General features: G+C 40.2%; 1 protein-coding gene across 3 annotated transcripts in view; it reads left to right on the forward strand.

Annotated features, from left to right (window-relative positions):
- Positions 1-19005, forward strand: part of SYNPO (synaptopodin) — a 596280-nt gene that overhangs the window by 22007 nt on the left and 555268 nt on the right. Inside the window, exon 1 of one of the 3 annotated variants that reach the window (XM_044069392.1) lies at positions 4505-4610. The exons of the other annotated variants lie outside the window; for them this stretch is intronic. The gene's annotated coding sequence lies outside the window, so the exon portion shown is untranslated. Of the gene's footprint in view, positions 1-4504; positions 4611-19005 lie in introns of those variants that run through there. 3 annotated transcript variants of the gene reach the window in all.

Below are 19005 nucleotides of genomic sequence, written 5' to 3' on the forward strand. Positions count from 1 at the left end.
TATATGTGTGTATGTGTGTGTGTGTGTGTGGGGGGGTGTATATATATATATATATATATATATATATATATATATATATATAGATATAGCTTCATAGGTAGGTACTAGGCTATCGGCCCGAGGGCCTATGTAAGCCTAGGTTACAAGGTTCCCTGGCTTACACCACCCAAGAAAGTTATAGGTTCATAGGTAGGTACTAGGCTATCATACATATATATATATATATATATATATATATATATATATATATATATATTTTTTTTTATTTTACATTTGTTTACCAGGAAAGTCCGACTGGACACATGTCCCTTTTCAGAGGAGGCCTGGGGAGAAAAGCTCTAGTTAGAACAGATAAGGAACAAAAATGTCTAATACAAATCATCAAATGCTTAGTAGGAATACTCTGAACTTAATACATGGATGTACGCTGTATAAATCATCAAGGCTAAGTACCAATATTGTATATTATAGCCTCAATCTAATGTTATACAAACAGCAGGACATTAGTGGCATTTTATACATGTATGGAATAAGACTCGAAGAAGGAGGCTCAACATTGAATAAGACTCGAAGAAGGAGGCTCTACATTATAGCAATAGCATAAATCATCTAGTGTGTTCTATGTTACATTCAGGCATTAAAGAGAGATTCATATTTAGAAAATGTTAAAGAAAAATATTGAACAAGCAAGAGTTAGTTATGCTTTCTTCTTATTAATATGTCAGTGGTAGATTGTGTAGAGTGGTAGATGTGAGGTAGAAAAGGCATTGTATGAGAGATTGTGCAAAGTGTGTAGACATGTTGGAGAGACGATTGCGGAGAGTGAGTAGTTAGCTGTCAGCCGGGAGTAGTGCAAAGGCAGATCAATTTGCTAAGGAAATAGTTTTTTAAGGTCGGTTTAAATATTGTTAGGGATGATAAGGGGGTAAGATTTGTTGGTAAGACATTCCAGAGTTTGCCTATGTAGTTTGAAAAGTGGGAATCTCCTGCTTGATTTTTGGATGCATAGGTTTTTATGTAGTTTCTTGGTGGATCGGAGTGGTCTAGTGGTAGCTTAGGGCTTAAGAAGAGTTTATAGGGCAGGAATTTTTTCAGGTTCTGAGAGGAGTTTGTGGGCCATTGAGAGCTGTATGTAGTATAGGAGTTGGGGAAACTCTAACCAGTTAATCTGCTTGAGTGCTAGACAGTGGTCAGATCTAGCTGGATTTGTCACAAATCTTGCTATTTTATTGTAGCAGGTTTCAAGTTTAATTCAGATTTCTTAAGGATAGTGAGAATGGGGGCTACACATAGTAAGGTGGAGAGTAAGTGGGTTTGGGCAAAAGCTATTTTGGTAATTTTAGTGAAGTAGTGTTTGTCCCTATATAGGGTACCAAGTTTGTTGTGTACTTCTTTAACTGTCTGAGAAATATGAATATCAAATTTAAGTTTATGGTCAATTTCTATTCCCAGTAGTTTAGTGTGTTGAGAAGGGGTTATGCAGGCATTGTTATGCGAGGTAATGTAGAATGTGCTGCGGGGGGAACAGTTTTTTAGGGGAAAAGACTAACAGTTTTTTTTTTTTTTAGGTTTAAGATTAAATTAGCATTTATTAGCCAGGACTCAACTTCTCGAAAGGCTTTCTGAGTTAGAGTCTGAAGTTCTAGTAGGAACAAATCATAGTTGAGTCATTTGCGTATTGGATGAGTGATGCATGAATGGCTACAAGATGGAAGTTATTAGTAAATAGAGTATAGGAGTGAGCCTAATATAGATCCTTGGGCACTCCAAGTTCAACTGGTAATAGGGGTGATAGGGTCTGTTGCCATCAGACTGCTTGTTGACGTCCTGTGAGGTTGTCTTTGAACCAAGCAATGGTGGAATTACAGAAATGTAGATCTGATTGGGTGTTTAGAAGGTGAATATGGGAGACCATATCAAATGCTTTTGACAGGTTCAAGAAGATAGAAGAGGCAAAGTGATTGTTGCTTCTGTGAAGATTTATGATGTTAGTAAATGACAATAATGCAGTTGTTGTGCTATGGAATGGACTGAAACCATGTTGGGTATTGGTTAGAAGTTTATAATTAAGCAAGTAGTCAGTGGCCTGCTTATGAATTACTCTTTCTAGAATTTTAGAAAGTGTTGACAATATTGTAATTGGTCGATAGTTGTTAAGATCAGTTGATGGGCCACCTTTATGTAGGGGAATGATCTATGCGGTTTTCCAGATGGAAGGGACCTGGTGTTCAGCTATTGATTTGTTGATTAGTATTGATATAGGGTATGCTATGCCATCTGCTGTTAGTTTCAAGTATTCTGCATGTAGATTGTCGGCAGCTAGTGTAGTTGGTTTTAGTTTTTTCAGTTTTTTCATACATATATATATATATATATATATATATATATATGAATATGAGATCTGTAGCTATATATATATACATATATATATATATGAATATGAGATCTGTAGCTATATATATATATATATATATATATATATATATATGAATGAATATGAGATCTGTAGCTATATATATATATATATATATATATATGAATATGAGATCTGTAGCTATATATATATATATATATATATATATATATATATATATATATATGAGATCTGTAGCTATATATATATATATATATATATATATATATATATATATATATGAATATGAGATCTGTAGCTATATATATATATATATATATATATATGAATATGAGATCTGTAGCTATATATATATATATATATGAATATGAGATCTGTAGCTATATATATATATATATATATATATATATATATATATATATATATATATATATCATAGAGTATACCACTTCTGTGGAACTATCTTTATTCCACATAAAGCAAACTACTTCTCTTACTCATGTCAAATGTAATTTATCCCTCATAGGTAAGAGAATTATGTAAATGTCCATACGTGTCCTTGTCTGGCTCATTCATATGCAAAATATAAGGCCTAGAAACTACTATGGGCATGTAAGGATAGGTTTCTTAATATCCTCACCGATCCATAGCCTAGTAAGTACCTATGAACTTAAACATGAGTGATCTTTCACTTAGATTTATCTTTGTTTCTTTTTTTTTGAGTGTTTATATGTGTGTGTAAAGCAGATATATGTGTGTGTGTGTGTGTGTGTGTGTGTGTGTGTGTGTGTGTGTGTGTGTGTGTGTGTGTGTGTGTGTGTGTGTGTGTGTGTGTGTGTGTGTGTGTGTGTGTGTGTGTGTGTGTGTGTGTGTGTGTGTGTGTGTCTTTGTGTGTGTGTATAGGCCATTAACAAAGTTGTGTAGATGTCTTGTGAGGCATATGTGTACCCCCAATACACAAAGAACAAGCATAGAACTGATGTTTTGTGTAGTTCTTGTTTTTCAAGCAGAGTGACATTTTAAAAAGCAAGGCTGTTGTTGAAAAATCAGCTGTAACTCAGCCTACAGTGAATAACTAGAACAAATCTATAAATATGTTTTAAGATATCTAAGTTGAAGCCAAAGTAATTCACTTAAAATCTTATTAACATCAGAATAAGGCATCATGCATCTTACTAGAACAGCACAGAAATTTAATGAACATAACAAAGATGTGCCAGATATTGAATTCAGTGTACTATGTCACTGCCACAGCAGTCAGACATTTTCTCAGGAGCAGTCTGTATGCGTGTGGGCATGCATGTGTATGCGGGTGTGCGTATGTGTGTATTTCTGAATGATGAAGTGGAAGAAGCACTGTGCAACCTTTAAATGCTCTTTACTGTTACCTTTTTTATTGAAATATATCACCTGGCTCTTTTTACTAACGAGTGCCTCATTAATGTGCAAAGTGTGTGTCTTATAATATTTAAAAAAACTGTTGTCCACTTTAAATGTAGCTTGTTACATACAGGCAAACATTACTACTGAGAATTAGTAGACACAAATTTCTTGAAGTTGGAACACATTCAGATTAGAAACATTTATTCTATTTTAAGGAGAGATTTAAAATATCAAAGCACTCAAAGAGCTGAACGGTGGAATAATTTTGAGCTATATTAAGGCTCAGCAAAAAGAAAAAACGTGTGTGTGTGTGTGTGTGTGTGTGTGTGTGTGTGTGTGTGTGTGTGTGTGTGTGTGTGTGTGTGTGTGTGTGTTGTGCTGTTGTGAAGTTTTTTTTTTCTCATTGTCAGTGGTCAGGACCTCCAATGGTAACTTTGTGTTTTACTTATCAAAACATTGTACATGCCTCTTTTGTTACTAATACTTCACACTCCCTTTAGCAAAACAGACTGACTAAATCTATGTTGCATTCTTTGTGGAAGGGTGAAGTCCTTTTCCTGTTGCTTTTTTCTAAAGAGCTATAAACTGCCCTCTGAGTCAATACCTCTTTAAGCAGCCTTTGTTATTATTGCAATGTGCCAGGGCTTGTATCATCTAGACAAGTTACAGCAAGGTTTCCAAGCCTGTTTGCTGCAATCGTTTTTTTGTCATACAAGAGGGTGACAAATATCAGATTACAACAGGTGGAAGATGGTCCCTTCTGGCCTAACTGAGACCTGATCCAGATAACTGCATTCCCAGCTTTGCGATGGAATGTTACTCCCTGTGATGATCAGTAAACAGCTTTACAGAGGTGAGTTTATCAGAGTGAATATGGTTGCAGTATTCTGTGAAGAGGCTTACTAACTGTAGTATGGATGACAACAAGATATGTTAAGCATGTGTTGACTGAGGATATACAGTGGCTGAGTTCTGGTTTATTCCTACCTTTGTAATACTAGTGTCTTATCCCTTTAGCCTGTCTTAGCAGTTACCTTTAGTTGTATAGGGTCATTTTTTTTCTCTCATTATATTTCTCCATGCTGTATTTAAAATTTTTTAAACTTTTTTTTTATACCTGCCATCCATTAATGCTGCCCCATTTTGTATCACTGAATTAAGTTAAACTAGTAAATAAACAACTTGATGTTCATAAGTCACAGCCACCCATTTCTGCCCCCCCCCCCCTCTTTATTTTTGGACCCATATAGAGCAGACTATTATTTGCAGAGTGGTAATAAAGAAACTCCTAACTCATTTAGAAGGAATTAGCTTCATTTATGATGGTGACAAGCATAACTTCTGCACAGGGCAGGAGCTAGGCATACTCTGTGTACTGAAATTGATACGTCTTTTCTGAACAGCTCTCTCAGACATTATGACAGAAAGAGCACACAGGATCTTTAGAACTGTATAAAGTCATTTCTGCTGAACAGAGCTATATAGATATGTCTACCTGATAGGAATGTACCCCTAAGAATATATGTTCTTGGTTATAAGTGACAACAACTGAAAATTGTTCCCTTCCAAAGTGTATGGGTGCAACATGTTTAGGGTTGAGTACATTTTTGAAATTATGGGATGATGGTAGTGAGTTTACTACATGAGGTTTGAGTACAAAATATGAATTTCTGACTACACCCCTGCTTCTGCATACAAGACAGATTGCTGAGTCACACATAGCTTAGTTTAAAACAGTCTTTACAAAAGCAAATTAGCTAAAGGTCACAGAATATAAAAGACTCTGTGCATATTTTCTGATCAGTTATCTGTCTCAGACATCTCTCTCAACTGTCCAGATTTTCACAGAATGCTCAGATTTTTGTCTAATATTTTTGGTCTTTCCCTCGCAAAATTTGTGGTTTTCTGGCAAATCATTGAGAATTTAAATCACTAAGTAATGATTGCCATTTGAATTTCAGACCTTATGTCCTTCAGACAATTTTATTTCTAACACCCCCGCCATACACACACCATTAGTTTTTGTTGTGTGCAGAATTCTTGCACTTTTGTCCTGAAAATGAAGTTCATTTTACATGCTGAGTAATATTTTTTACTACATATCCATTTCATAGGCAGCTCTTTGTATGTTTTTCTATTTATATTGTTTAATGTGCAGCTCTTTCTGGTTTTAGACAAACATGGAAGTAGATTGAAATGGCACCGAGTATGCCTCTTTCTGTCTAACTGCGGTAATATTTTTATATTCATTGTTATTTCACATGTATTCCTGACCTACAAGCTGTATGGGTTCCACTTGGGAATGGCCTGTTCTATGTAAATAAATGCATAGAATGATCTGCAAACCTTCCTTTTTGCAAAGAGAAATATGTAAATTAATCATTACAAAATAAATTGTTTCAGTAGAGGGACTTTGTATGATAATCAATCCAAACAGTCAGATTAACTGGATATTGACACATTTTACTATTGTTACCACTTATTAGAAAATTATAAATGAAACCTAGCTTGTGCTTTGAAACATATGACTTACAAAAGCAGATTTTCGTTTTATCTTTAACTATCGTGTAATTGCCATGATAAGAAAGTAAACAAAAATATCTAGAAAGTTCTGTTTTTAGAGAATCATACAAATAATTAGATTACACCTGAAAAACGAACAAATAATTAGATTACACCTGAAAAACGAAATGCTTCAGCAGTGCTTCAAAAAAGGGAAGTGACACAAACATCTTTATAAATTAATCAAACAAAAAAGACAGAACACTAGGTACATAGGCATAGCAAGTTACTAGGCTACTGGCCCTGAGGCCTTATAAGCCTAAATAATAAATTAGCCCATGTTCCCGCAAGTCAGCACCTGATGCCCCTGTCCAGCAGGGACACGTGGAATCCCAGGGGTGTATTTTCTGTTTCCCATCCAGTCATCCAGGTTCCTCTTAAAGAGGGGTAATGAAGTACTCTGCTAGATGTGGAGAGGGAGTCTGTTCCACAGATGGCAGACTCTGAGACAAATTTGTCCTGCCTGCAAGTCCTATTGATTTCGCAAACAAAGTTGAGGTTTTGCGTGCAGGTCACACAAGTGGAGTTTGGCTTGCAGATATGCAGTAATTTCATCAAGGTGGGGTCATAGATTCCTCTCTATGCCAAACATAGATCACCTCTGAGAAGTCTGTATAAGACAGAGAAGAGGGACAGGGCTTTTAGCCTATCCATGTAGGACATATTTTTGAAGCCCTGGATTCTCCTGGTCAGAAACCACTGTGGTCTATCCAGCTGCTGCATGTGCTTGGCAAGGTACATGCCAAAGGGGGCATTATACTCAATGATGGGCCTGATAAGGGAGGAATACAGGGAAGTTATGACTTCCTTGTTCCTGAAAGAAATACCCTTACTAATGAGATAGCCATGTAGAAAGCTCTCCATACAATGATGGCAACATGGCGGACAAAAGTTAGATTGCTGTCAACATGGGTGCCCAGGTCCCTCACAGTTGCTTACATGCTTAGGACATTGTTATTAATGTGATCATTTGTGGAGATGTCTCTCTCCCCAAGGGGGATGATGATGCATTTTTTGGTGTTCAATTTTAGACCATGTTTCTGGCATCAGTCACTTGTCTGGGTGCAACCGTCTTGTAGTATATCTACACTGGGTCTATATTATGAGAACGAAAGACGAAAACAGTGAATGCATGCTGAGCAACACCAAATGAGCGAAAACCGGAAATATCAAATCCAGAAAAAAACAAAACTACAAAACTAAATGTCTAACTAACTGTTTTATGCAGGGGGGGGCAAGCCCCCTTGCACCCCCTACACCACCCTACTTAAATATTCCAACTCCAAGATCGCACTACATTGAAGTGAAGGGAAAAATTTCCCTATGGCGATTTCCATTTACACACTCGACATTTTCCATTTTTGACCATTTGGTATTGCCCAAATGGTGTTCGCGGTTTTCGTGTTTCAATCGGATAATATAGACCCAACTACATCACTAGGGGAGTTGATGACAGCACCCAGCTTGCAGTCATCTGCAAACTTAATCAGCCATACACCTCTGGGTTTGTCTTGGACCTCGGAGAAGTATATCTCAAACAGCAGGGGCCCCAAGACTAATCTCTGGGGTATGCTGCTCTTTACGGGTCTACTACTTGAGGTAGCTTCCCCTATTTTGACTGAGTGAGTTCTATCAGTAAGCTAGTTAGGTACCCATCTGGTCACATACCAGTTTATGCCAAGGTGGGACAGTTTATCTATGTCCGAGTGGGGAATAGTGTTGAAGGCCTTATTCAATTCAAGGTAGACAGCATTCACAGTCTCCCCCCCCATCTATGGCTTTGGTGACTTGACTCAAAGCAGTCTACCAAATTTAATTGGCATGATCTCCCCTTGACAAAACCAAACTGTGTGGGATCAAGCGTTTGGAGGTTGCCAATGTCCTTGTTAATGTGGTCCATGATAATGCATTCTCTGGCCTTGCAAATCAGGCTAGTTAGGCTGATGACAGCCTTCAAGGAGTCTTGTTGGTGGCCGAAGCGCTAGAGAGAGAAATAAAAATTTTTACTGGATTCCTGTTTTTCGTTTTTGTGGTGAAGTAAGTTGTGCACTGGTGCCTTCCTTGCATCTTGGTGCCTTTGGTGTTGTATTTCCTAGTTAGGCTGATGGGTGTATAATTGCCCAGATCAGTGGACTCTCCACCTTTGTGCAGAGGAATGACGGTGGCCATCCTCCACTCAGCTAGGATGAAATCGGTACTCAGGCTTAGGTTGAATAGGGTGCCTAATGGTGCTGCGAGTTCCTGCCTGAGTTGATGCAGGATGCAGCCTGGAATATAATTGGGTCCCATGGAAGCTGTGTTTTTAGCCTTTGAGAAGGTAGTAATGACTTGTTCCCTAGAGTTAAGGGGTGGGGGGCAGGTGCTGGGGATATCCTGGATTACTGATGGAGGGACAGAGGGGTGAAGTTTTCCTGAACCTGTCTGCCAGCAGGATGGCTATATCCACAGCATTTGTGTATGCGGTGTCCTTGACCATCAGTTCTGAGCAGATATGGGTTTTTCCCCTTAGACTGCAGACATATGTGAAGAAAGTCTTATGATTGTCTTTAGTAGACGTGGCCAATTTGGGCTGGAAGTTAGCTTTGAAGGACTTTACTAATAGCCTTATTTGCCTGTTTAAGCCAAGGAGAGATTGCTTCCAATTTGGCACATGTTCCATCGTGGTCCTGGACAGCAATTTTTTCCCTTTGTTGTAGAGTTTATTTATAGCCGATGTCCACCAGACAGGTTTACTGTTCCTTGACGAGGAGGAGGAATTTGTCCTGTCAGGTATTGCTGAATCCATGCATTTATGTAAATGGTTGTATAGTACTTTGGTGTAGGTTTGGACATTAATGCTAGTTCCTACTGTTGGGGAGGGGGCTGTGAAGCTGTTTAGACCTTCCCTCAGGAGGCTGTAATCAGCTTTGGAAAAGTTTTTTTGTTTAACCTGAGCTGGGGGGGGGGGGGGCAGGAGAGATGGTGACATTGAAGGTGACCACTTTGTGGTCTGTTCTTACTAGGGATGATGACACTGCGGGGATGCTGGAGTGGTTTTCAATGTTAGTTAGTACCAAGTCCAAGATGTTGTCACCTCTTGTGAGGGTGTCAACCAGCTGGTCCAAGGCATTGGCATTGACGAAGTCAAGAAATCTTTGAGCATTTGTGTTCTGGCTTGAGTAGTTCTCCCAATCAATGGTTAGGTAGTTAAAATCACCAAGGATCAGGGTATAGGGTTAAATCTTAATAGATTCAAGGAGGTCCAGATAGGCAGCATGGATGCCCTGAATCAACGCTGGGGGCCTGTAGCTAACTATGATTTGGATATGGGTCTTGAAAATGACAACCATTAACTGCACCTGGAGCATCTCCTGTGCGTCATACTGTTTGACCACTCTGGAGGTGTCTATCTTTATATATAATAGGTTCATAGGTTAGTATTAGGCTATCTACTCTAGGGCCTATACAAGCCTAGCCATAACAATTCCCTGGCTATTTCTTCCCACAGTATTTACTTTCCAGGACCCCTGTCTAGCAGGGTGACTGATGTGATCCCGGGGTAAATTTCCTGTCTCCCATCTAGTCGTCAAGGTTCCTTTTTAAGAGGGCCAAGGAGGCACTCTGCTTGACATGTATGGGCAGTCTATTCCAGAGTATGGGGAGTCTCTGGGTCAGGAACCTATCCTTCCAGCATGTTTTGTTCATTGTGATGACAAGGTTTATGTCCCTGGAGCTTGTGGCTCTGATGGATTGGGATTTCTTTAAGTGTAGCATGTCCAACAGCTCTGGATTTGACATGGCCTTGTATGTTAAGCAGAGGTCACCTCTGAGTAGACGATATGCAACAGAGTATAGCTGGAGTTTTTTTAGTTGGTCAGCATAGGGCATCTGCTTTAGGCCTGTGATTCGTTTAGTGAGGTGTTTCTGCGGCCTTTCCAGTTGCTGCAGATGTCTTGTGAGGCACATACCAAATGGGGCATTGTACTCTATTATGGGTCTAATGAGGGATGAGTACAGTGGGACAACTACCTCCTTTTTTCTGGATGAAAGGCCCTTAGTGATGAGGTGTGCCACATAGAAGAATTTCCTTGTTGTTGTGGCATTGTGGTTATCGAAGGTGAGACCACTATCTACCTGCATTCCTAAGTCTCTTATCACACTTTCAGTGTTTAGTGTACTGCCACCTATGTGGCAATTCATGGGTACATGTTTTTCCCAAAGGGGATAACTATACCCTTCTTGGCATTGAGCTTGAGCCCATGGCTCTGGCAACAAGCATCTGTTTCTGTAAGGCCCTTTTGTAGAATATCCACATAATTTGGGGATTCAGTAAAGGCTCCCAGTTTGCAGTCATCTGTGAACTTTGTTAGCCAGAGTCCCTTAGTGTTGGCCTGTACTTCAGAGAAGTAGATGCCAAACAAAAGCAGTCCCAGGACTGAACTCTGAGGTACTCCACTTGTCACTTGTCTGGAGCTGGATTTGGAGTCGGCTACTTTTACAGTGTGGGTTCTGTCAGTAAGCCATTTGGCAACCCATCGAGTGATGTTGGGATTTTTGCCTAGCTTAGTAAGTTTATCTATGATTCCAGAGTGGGGGATGGTGTTGCAGGCCTTGGCAAGGTCCAGATAGGCTGTGTGGACTGCCTTACCCTTGTCCACAGCTCTGGAGACTGATTCGAAGAAGTCAATCAGGTTCAGGAGACACGAACAGCCCTTCACGAACCCAAACTAGGTGGGGTCCAGTGTTTGAAGGTTGCCAGTGTCTTTGTTTATAAGTTCTCTGATAATACGTTGAATGGCCTTACAGATCAGGCTTGTCAGACTGATTGGATGGTAGTTACCAGGATCCAAGGTGGATCACCCCTTGTGGAGTGGGATAACTGTAGCTGTGTGCCACTCAGTGGGCACGAAGCCTGAGGTGAGGCTATGATTAAACATGACACTTAGGTGAGGTGCCAATTAATTTTGCAGTTCATGTAGTACACAGCCTGGGATGTCGTCTGGTCCCATGGATGCTGTATTCTTAGCTTTGGAGAGTACATTTTTTACCTGCGTGGCTGTGATTACCGGAATTTGGAAATCTTTCGGTATTGAGATGGGCCCTTTAGGGGGTGAGAGGGGATCAGTATATTTAATGCCATTCTGTTGTAGCTCAGAGCAGATCTGAGCATTGCCATTTAGATTCTTGACATAGCTATAGAATGCCTTGTGGTTGTCTTTGGAATATTTGGCAATTTTATTTTCGTAACTAGCTTTGGAGGATTTAATGAGGGATCTCAGCTTCTTAATGAGGCTGGCAAGGCAGTTTTTTGCATCCTGGGATTTTCTTCTTTTCTGCAACAGTTTCTTCCTTCTGTTGTATAGTTTGTTTATAGAAGGGGACCACCAGATTGGCTTCCTTTTTTTGGAGAAGAGCATCTTGGTTCTATTTGGGATGGCACGATTCATGCACGAGTGGATGTGCTCATACAGTGCCTTAGTGTAGGATTCAGCAGTCGAAATTTCAGTTCCAGTCTGCATGGGGGTCATGAAGTTTGTCACTTCTGACTTGAGTAGTATGAAGTTGGCCTTGGAGAAGTTTTTTTATGGAGGTTTCCTTACTGGGGGCGGGGGAGGGATGTGGATGTCAAAGGTGATTAGGTTATGGTCAGACCTAACCAATGAGGAGGTGACCACTGGTGTGGACCATCGATTTCCCATGTTGGTATTGACCAGGTCCAGGATATTGGAGCCCCTGGTGGGACTATGGATTAGTTGATCCAGGGCGTTGGAATTTATAAATTCCAAGAACTGTTGGGCAAAGGTGTTGGTACACAAGTAGTTTTTCCAGTTAATGGCAGGGTAGTTGAAATCAACCAGTATTAGGGTGATTTGGTTGTATCTTAATATTTTCCAGTATGTTTAGAAAGGTGTAGTGAGAATCTCAGGGCATGGTGGAGGATCTGTAGCAAGCTACAATTTGGATTGCAGTCTTACCTAGTGTTATATGCACCTAGAGAATTTCGGATGCATTGTGTTGGACAACAAGCCTGGAGGTGTGAATATCCTTGGTGAATATGGACACTCCTCCACCTTTAGTGTTTCGGTCCTGGTTTGGTGGCCGAAAAGTGTAGTAAGAGTTGTAGCCTGGTATTGCAGGTGTGCTCTCTGGAGCCTTGAACCAGGTCTTAGTTACTGCACAGATATCGATGTTTTCCATTTTTAGGAGTGCCTCGAGAGAGTGCATTTTGAGGTTTAGACGTCTAGCACTGAGTAGCATTACCTTCAGATTTTGCATACTTGTACCTGCTATGGTGTTGGTTTTGTCCTTTGAGCCTTGACTAAAAAAAGCACTATAGGGGTGGCAAGAGCCTTAGCCAGTAACCTGAATCCCATGGGCGACAGGTGCAGACCATTTCTGGCAAAGCATTGTGGTTTGTCGATCATGTCATGCCAGGCAGAAAGATACTGGATCCCCTTTGAATGACACCAGAAGCTCAGCCAATTGTTGAAGTCAATCATTTTGACCTTATACTGTGGTATCATTCTGGGTGAAGGCAGGATTCTACTCAGGGCTAGGGTCATACCTGCCTGGACCACAAGATCCGAGAGCTCTTCCATGTCTCTTTTCATGTAGTCCAGGGAGGTGCATCTCAAGTCATTCACTCCAACATGGACAATGACAGAGTCATATTTGTACTTGTTGTGGAGTGACTTGAGTGGATGCATTATGTGTCAGATCCTGGCATCCAACAGGCAGCTGACTGTGTTCAGCCTGGTGAGTGGGACATCAGTGTGCCTGACTATAGAGTCACCTATGACTAAAGTGTTGGGTATGTTCTGTTGCATTAGGGGCTGTTGTTGGGTGGCACTCTGGTGTTGTGAGCTATGTGATACTTTGGTTGTGATTGGTGTTTGTTTGCATTTCAGCTTTGGAGGTCCTTGTTGCTTGGGCAGGTTAATGTTAAGGGCCTCCGCATATGTGGGTTTAGTGTTGCTATGTGTGGGTGTTGGTGGTGAGGGCTTTGAAGGGCTTTGCATTGCTTGAGGTGTAGTGCGGGTGTTAACCTTCTCCTCTTGATTGTGAACACCAACACCTTTGGCTTTGCTGCCCTTACTTTGGGGTCTGTATGTATGGCAGGATGAGTAACCAGGTAAGGCTGGGATGCTCTCCGTAGCTTTGAACCAGGTTTCTGTAACTGCACAGATGTCAGCATCTTTCAGGGTTAAGACTGCTTGCTATGAGTGCAGTTTCATGTTGAGACTGCTAGCGTTCAGCAGCATGACTTTTAATTTACATTTAGATGAGATTCTCATGTTGGTAGTTTTGACCTCAAGACATTGCCTAAAAAAGGGACTATGGGAAAGGTAAGAGCCTTTGCCAGGAGCCTGAAGCCCAAGGGAGACAGAAGCAATCCATCTGTAGAAAATAGAATGACACCAGAAACGAAGCCAATTGTTAAGGTCAATCATTTTTTTGTTTTTATTCAAGCATCATTCTGAGTGACGGTAGAATGCTGCTTAATGTTAGTGACATATCTGGCTGGAGCACATATTTGGTGAGCTAGATCGTGTCTCTCTTCATATAGTCCAGAGAGGTACATCTCAAGTCATTCACACCAACATGTACTATGACAGAGTCATAACAGTACTTGTTGAGGGACTTGAGTGCATGGGTGATGTGGCAGATTCTGGCACCTGACAAACAACTTATCATGACTTTCTCCTTATCTAGCCTGGTGAGAGCTACATCTGTGTGTCTCACAATGGAATCTCCTATGATTAATATATTGGGTTTATGGTTAAGCCTTGATAACTGTGACATACAGGCATGTGGACTATGTGTGGTGTGGTAGGCTGTGGAGTTTGCATGTGTTTTTGCTCAGAGGTCTCTTTTTTTTAGGTATGTTTTTGTTGAGAACCTTCATGTATGTGGGTGTGTGTTGTGTTGATGTGGGTGATGTTTGAGGTGTGGTGTTTGTGCAGACAACCTTCTCAATGCCAGGTATAATCCCAGGTATGCTTGTGAGAGAGAGAGAGAGAGAGAGAGAGCGAGAGAGAGAGCATAGACTGCAGGTTTTTAATGTAATTGCAAATCTCGCAAATTGTGTTCCTAGGTAGTAGTAAGAGAAGGTTGTCCATGTACATGAGACAGTTGCTACACTGTCTCAGGATGCCCATGTCAACCAGATTGGCAGGAGAAACTGTAGGAAACTGTCCGTCCATATTTGTCAAAATCTGTGAGTGGGATGAGCTAAAGAGGCGAAGGTGAAAAGATCTGAGATGGGTACTAGTAGCTTGTGTTTGTCAGGGAATCCATGGTCACAGACCACTTCAGGAAGCATGTTTTTCATCCTCCTCTTTGACTGTGAGGGTGCTAATTACCTTGTCCACATGCTGTACCTCCAGAAGTATATGTTGTCTGAATTGCAGCTTGTAGAGGACGGTAAATCTGATGGACAGGACCATTTAAAGACCAAATTAAAGCCCAGGCAAATTGTCTACCACTCTGAGTAAGCTCATGGTCTAAGTAACATATAACAGCATGGAAAGGCCTGTATATGCAGCAGAATCTGGTAATGCCACCCATTGGTACTCCTGGCTACACCTAAAATCCATCACTAAGGACACCACGGCATCCTTTTTAGATGCTTCTTTTAAGGGTTGTATGCTGTTTGAATATGAGATTAGAATGCATTTGTGAGAAATAAATAAAACAGGGCAGAACCTTACTGCTGCAGGAGTAGGTGTGTATCCTTCACAGTGGTCCTTTGATGGGATGCTGAAGTGTCAGAGTCTTAGACCCAGGGATCCTCTCCTGAAGCTCCTCTGCAAGGTCAGTGGCCCAGAGGGCAGAGCCGGATCATGCTCAAGTGGGGCCCTAGATAGGGTAGTCGATCAAGGCTCACTTCCACAGCAGGCCCCCTCCCCTCAGCAGCAGCCCCCCCAGCCATTCCAGTGTCTCATTACTTGGCTATTTTTCCCCAGTTACCATAAACACTTTTCAATCCTGTCAGTGTGCATATGTCTTACTTCTACAATGATTAGATATATTTAAAACTTTTATTTCAAATTTTATAGCACAAATCTTGATAGCCATTTGCTAAACAAAACAATACAGTCTTACAATGAAAACAAACATCATAAACAGTAATCTTCTTTGCTCTTGAAACTCACATTCATTGAAACAGCATTGAAACCCACATTTGAAGAAAATGCATCTGGCCAGTGGTGGATTAAGTTTACCTTTGGGTTGTTTTCAAACTACTGTATAAGCCCCTTGCACACATTTCTTGGTCCATGCATACATGCATGTGTTCTTCAATGCACCATCATGATTGTATTAAATAAAATTCCTTGTATAACACAGCACCACTTGTTAGAGTGTATTTTAAATTTGTAGGTTTGAACTTTTTTCTCAATAAGCAATGAAACAAAACACATGAACCAATAAGGAAAAAACTACCCGTTACAGAAAATTTCAACCACTCAAACATCTGTCATTACCATTGACCGATATCGGTCAGTATACACAATCTCTGCAGAATTAAAAGTCATTTGAATAATTCCACATTAAAGACATCTATAATTAATGAAGAGGTTTCTGCTGGCAAACAACTTTATATTTCAGTGTTTTTGTTTCATGTACAAATTCAGTGCTTGCTGCCCTTGAAGAATAAACTGCCTGTTACATTTAAAAAGAATAGCAAGTTGGTAATATTGCAATAGGGAATGGCTATCAAACTGGCAACAGGTTTATAGCCACTAAATACCTCACGCAAAGGTGGACACATGCAGGAGTGTAGCACCCCCACCCCCCATTAAAGAAAGGGCTGTAATATGTGATAGTAGAACCCCTTCTGCACCAAAGGTAAGTATGCTACCTGTTGTGCTATTAACACTGCTGTCAAATTTTATAGCGCAAACTCTGATAACAACCATTTACTAAACAAAACAGTTGCACATTATGATTAGCATGAGCAAACATAAACTTCTCTTCCCTTGAAACTTAACATTCCTTGAAAATGCACAGAAAGTCAACATTCCTTGAAAATGCACAGAAGCTCAACACTCTTTGAAATGCACAGAAGCCCAACAGTCTTTGAAAATGCACAGAATCTAAACATTCTTAGAAAATGCACTGAAACTCAACAGTTCTTACTAATAACAGATTGATGTTTAGTTTAGAGGATTCACACTCTAGGGTCCTATAATGAAGGTGCAGGGTTTAAGCCTGAATGAGTTAACCAACCTGCCATCTCTAAATGGGGCAGTATACACATACACACACACACAATCCTCCACTAACCTCCTATTTCACAAAAGATCTGTTCTCAGCGTATGTCTGGAACAGCATAACTCCAAAAACCATGCTCAAAAATTGTGCGCTCTATTTCAGTTTAAATGTGAGTGTTGTATTAAAGGCACTACTAAGGATGCAACTGTGTGCATCCTTAAAGAAGAAATGTAATACATGCAGTGTTTTCTTAAAGAAGAAATGTAAGTTTTTGTGGCAACCCATGTCTAGTGGACACCCAAGGCAGCAGGCTCTAGGCGACTGCATAGGTCACCTAGTGCTGGATCTGGCTCTACCAGAAAGTGGACACCTTTGTGATATTAAGGCTGTAGCAGCCAGCCTCGGGTGAGAGTCATAATACCTCTGAAGGTGAGAATCATAATACCCCTGACTCCTCAACCAGTTATCTGTCTTCACAGACTTCATGAATCTGCTTGATACCCCATCATGCAGAATGGCTGGGGAAAGGAGATGGTCTCTGGGGGATTAGTTATCCAGTTATCTCACTATTAATGTTCTAAACTTACCACATAATATAATTCCCTCTTTCATCTTATGGATCTGTATTAGCTTTCCTAAACTAGTGACTACTACTCATATCTCCACTTCTTCTACTTCTATTTTAACTCTATTCTCCCCATTCTATTCCAGTTATGTAACTGTACATATATTTGGTTTGTTAGATCTTATATGTATATACTGTTTGGCAGATCGTCTATGCCTACTTATAAATGTAAACCATTGGTATGAAGATACTGTACATTGTTTTGTTACATTATGATGCAACCAGGTCTGAGCCTGTAATCGGTCATTGTTTGATCAGTGTGCTACTCTGGTAAGCAAATTTAAACAAACAAACAAACAAATAAATAAATAACATATATAAGGGCTAGAAACTACTATGGGATTGTATGGATAGGCATTTTCAGATCCTCACAGACCAATAGCCTAGAAAGAACATATGAATCTACAAGTGAACAATTTTTCACTTAAATTTATCTTCTGCTTGTGTTTGTGTGTATAAGCACAGAGCTGATGTATTGTTTAGAGCTTGTTTTTAAGGTGTATAGTGACATTTTAAAACCCATTCCAACATCATGACTGTTTTCAGGTGTCCCACCCCAACAAAAAACAAGCAACAAAGCAGTCACCAAAGTATCCCCCAAAAAGAAGAGTCATCCTTGAGGTGTCTTCAAATCAGCCAAGTCCCTGATGTCATTCAAAATGATTTCTGGTATTAAACAAGGCCTGAATTCTCATGCCCATCTTATGTCTCTGACCTAAATCTGTTTATTGGGAAAGATTCTTTTCATGTAGTCACTCTTCAATCAGTCCTTCCAAGCTTGTTAAGAGGTGATTGGATATGTTGTTCAGATCTCAACACTGCTTGCGGCTACATCAGAGTAGCCAGGAAACTTCAAAAAATTATACACTTCCATCAGGGAGCCAGTCACTCTCAATTTCAAACTGCTCTCTTTGCAATCATCCCATCTTCAACATGTTCACTAGGTGTACATCCATGATGTCAGCCTGTACAGCCTACACAAGTTTTCCTGTACTTAAATGACCCGCTCCTTGCTGCTCCATCTACAGACTGTTGGCCTGCTGACTACTTTAAAGGGATTTTATCTACAGAGTGTCATTCTTTAGGGGTACTGAGTTGCAACTCACTCCTCCACAACTCCTGACCTTCATTAGATGTTTAGATACAAGGACTCACTGGGCATTTCTAAACCCATACTGAATGCTAGACATGTTTCTCTTGGTTAACCACTTCTTGCCATTTCTACAACCCACCGATGCAATATACCTATGAGTCCTAGGAATAGCAGTAGGATCCATGTATGTACTGGTCTGTTATAAGTTTCACATTTGGGTCCTTCACTGGATAGTCAGAGTACAGTGGTCCTAGTATGCTGATCACTTTGATGTACATAAGGCTGCCTAGGACATTCATGCCACTCCTCCTTCTATGGATGTATCCAACCAGTTTGTTGACAGAATGCCTCTTCACTCTCTACCACCCCATTAGTTATCATCAGCATGGACATATCTATAAGTTAAGGAGTTTATGATGGATAGATACTACAGGGCATTAGGATTCAGTTTAAGTCCTACCTACAAGTTAGTATTCTGTGCATCCTGTTCATACATCAGGCCTTCCAGGATACCCTACCTTTGTGAATTAATTCTGTTCAGAATAAAAATATGTCATTTATATTGTATGTCAACAAGTGCAGGAAGAGGGGAACACATCCCTTCCTTCTGAGTGTGGAAACAAGCAATAGAACCCAAAAAGTTCCTGACAGCAGTACCTCTTCTGGGAGATTCCTGATCACTAATAGGGAAGTTAACTTCACAAATGCCTCATGGATCTTTTTGTGTTCCATGACTGTATAGTAACTATACGAGTAATGGGATAAGTGCCTGCT

Source organism: Protopterus annectens, chromosome 4.part0 (genome assembly GCF_019279795.1).
Source record: "Protopterus annectens isolate FY-2018-M chromosome 4.part0, PAN1.0, whole genome shotgun sequence".
In the NCBI taxonomy this organism is placed as follows: Eukaryota; Metazoa; Chordata; order Ceratodontiformes; family Protopteridae; genus Protopterus; species Protopterus annectens.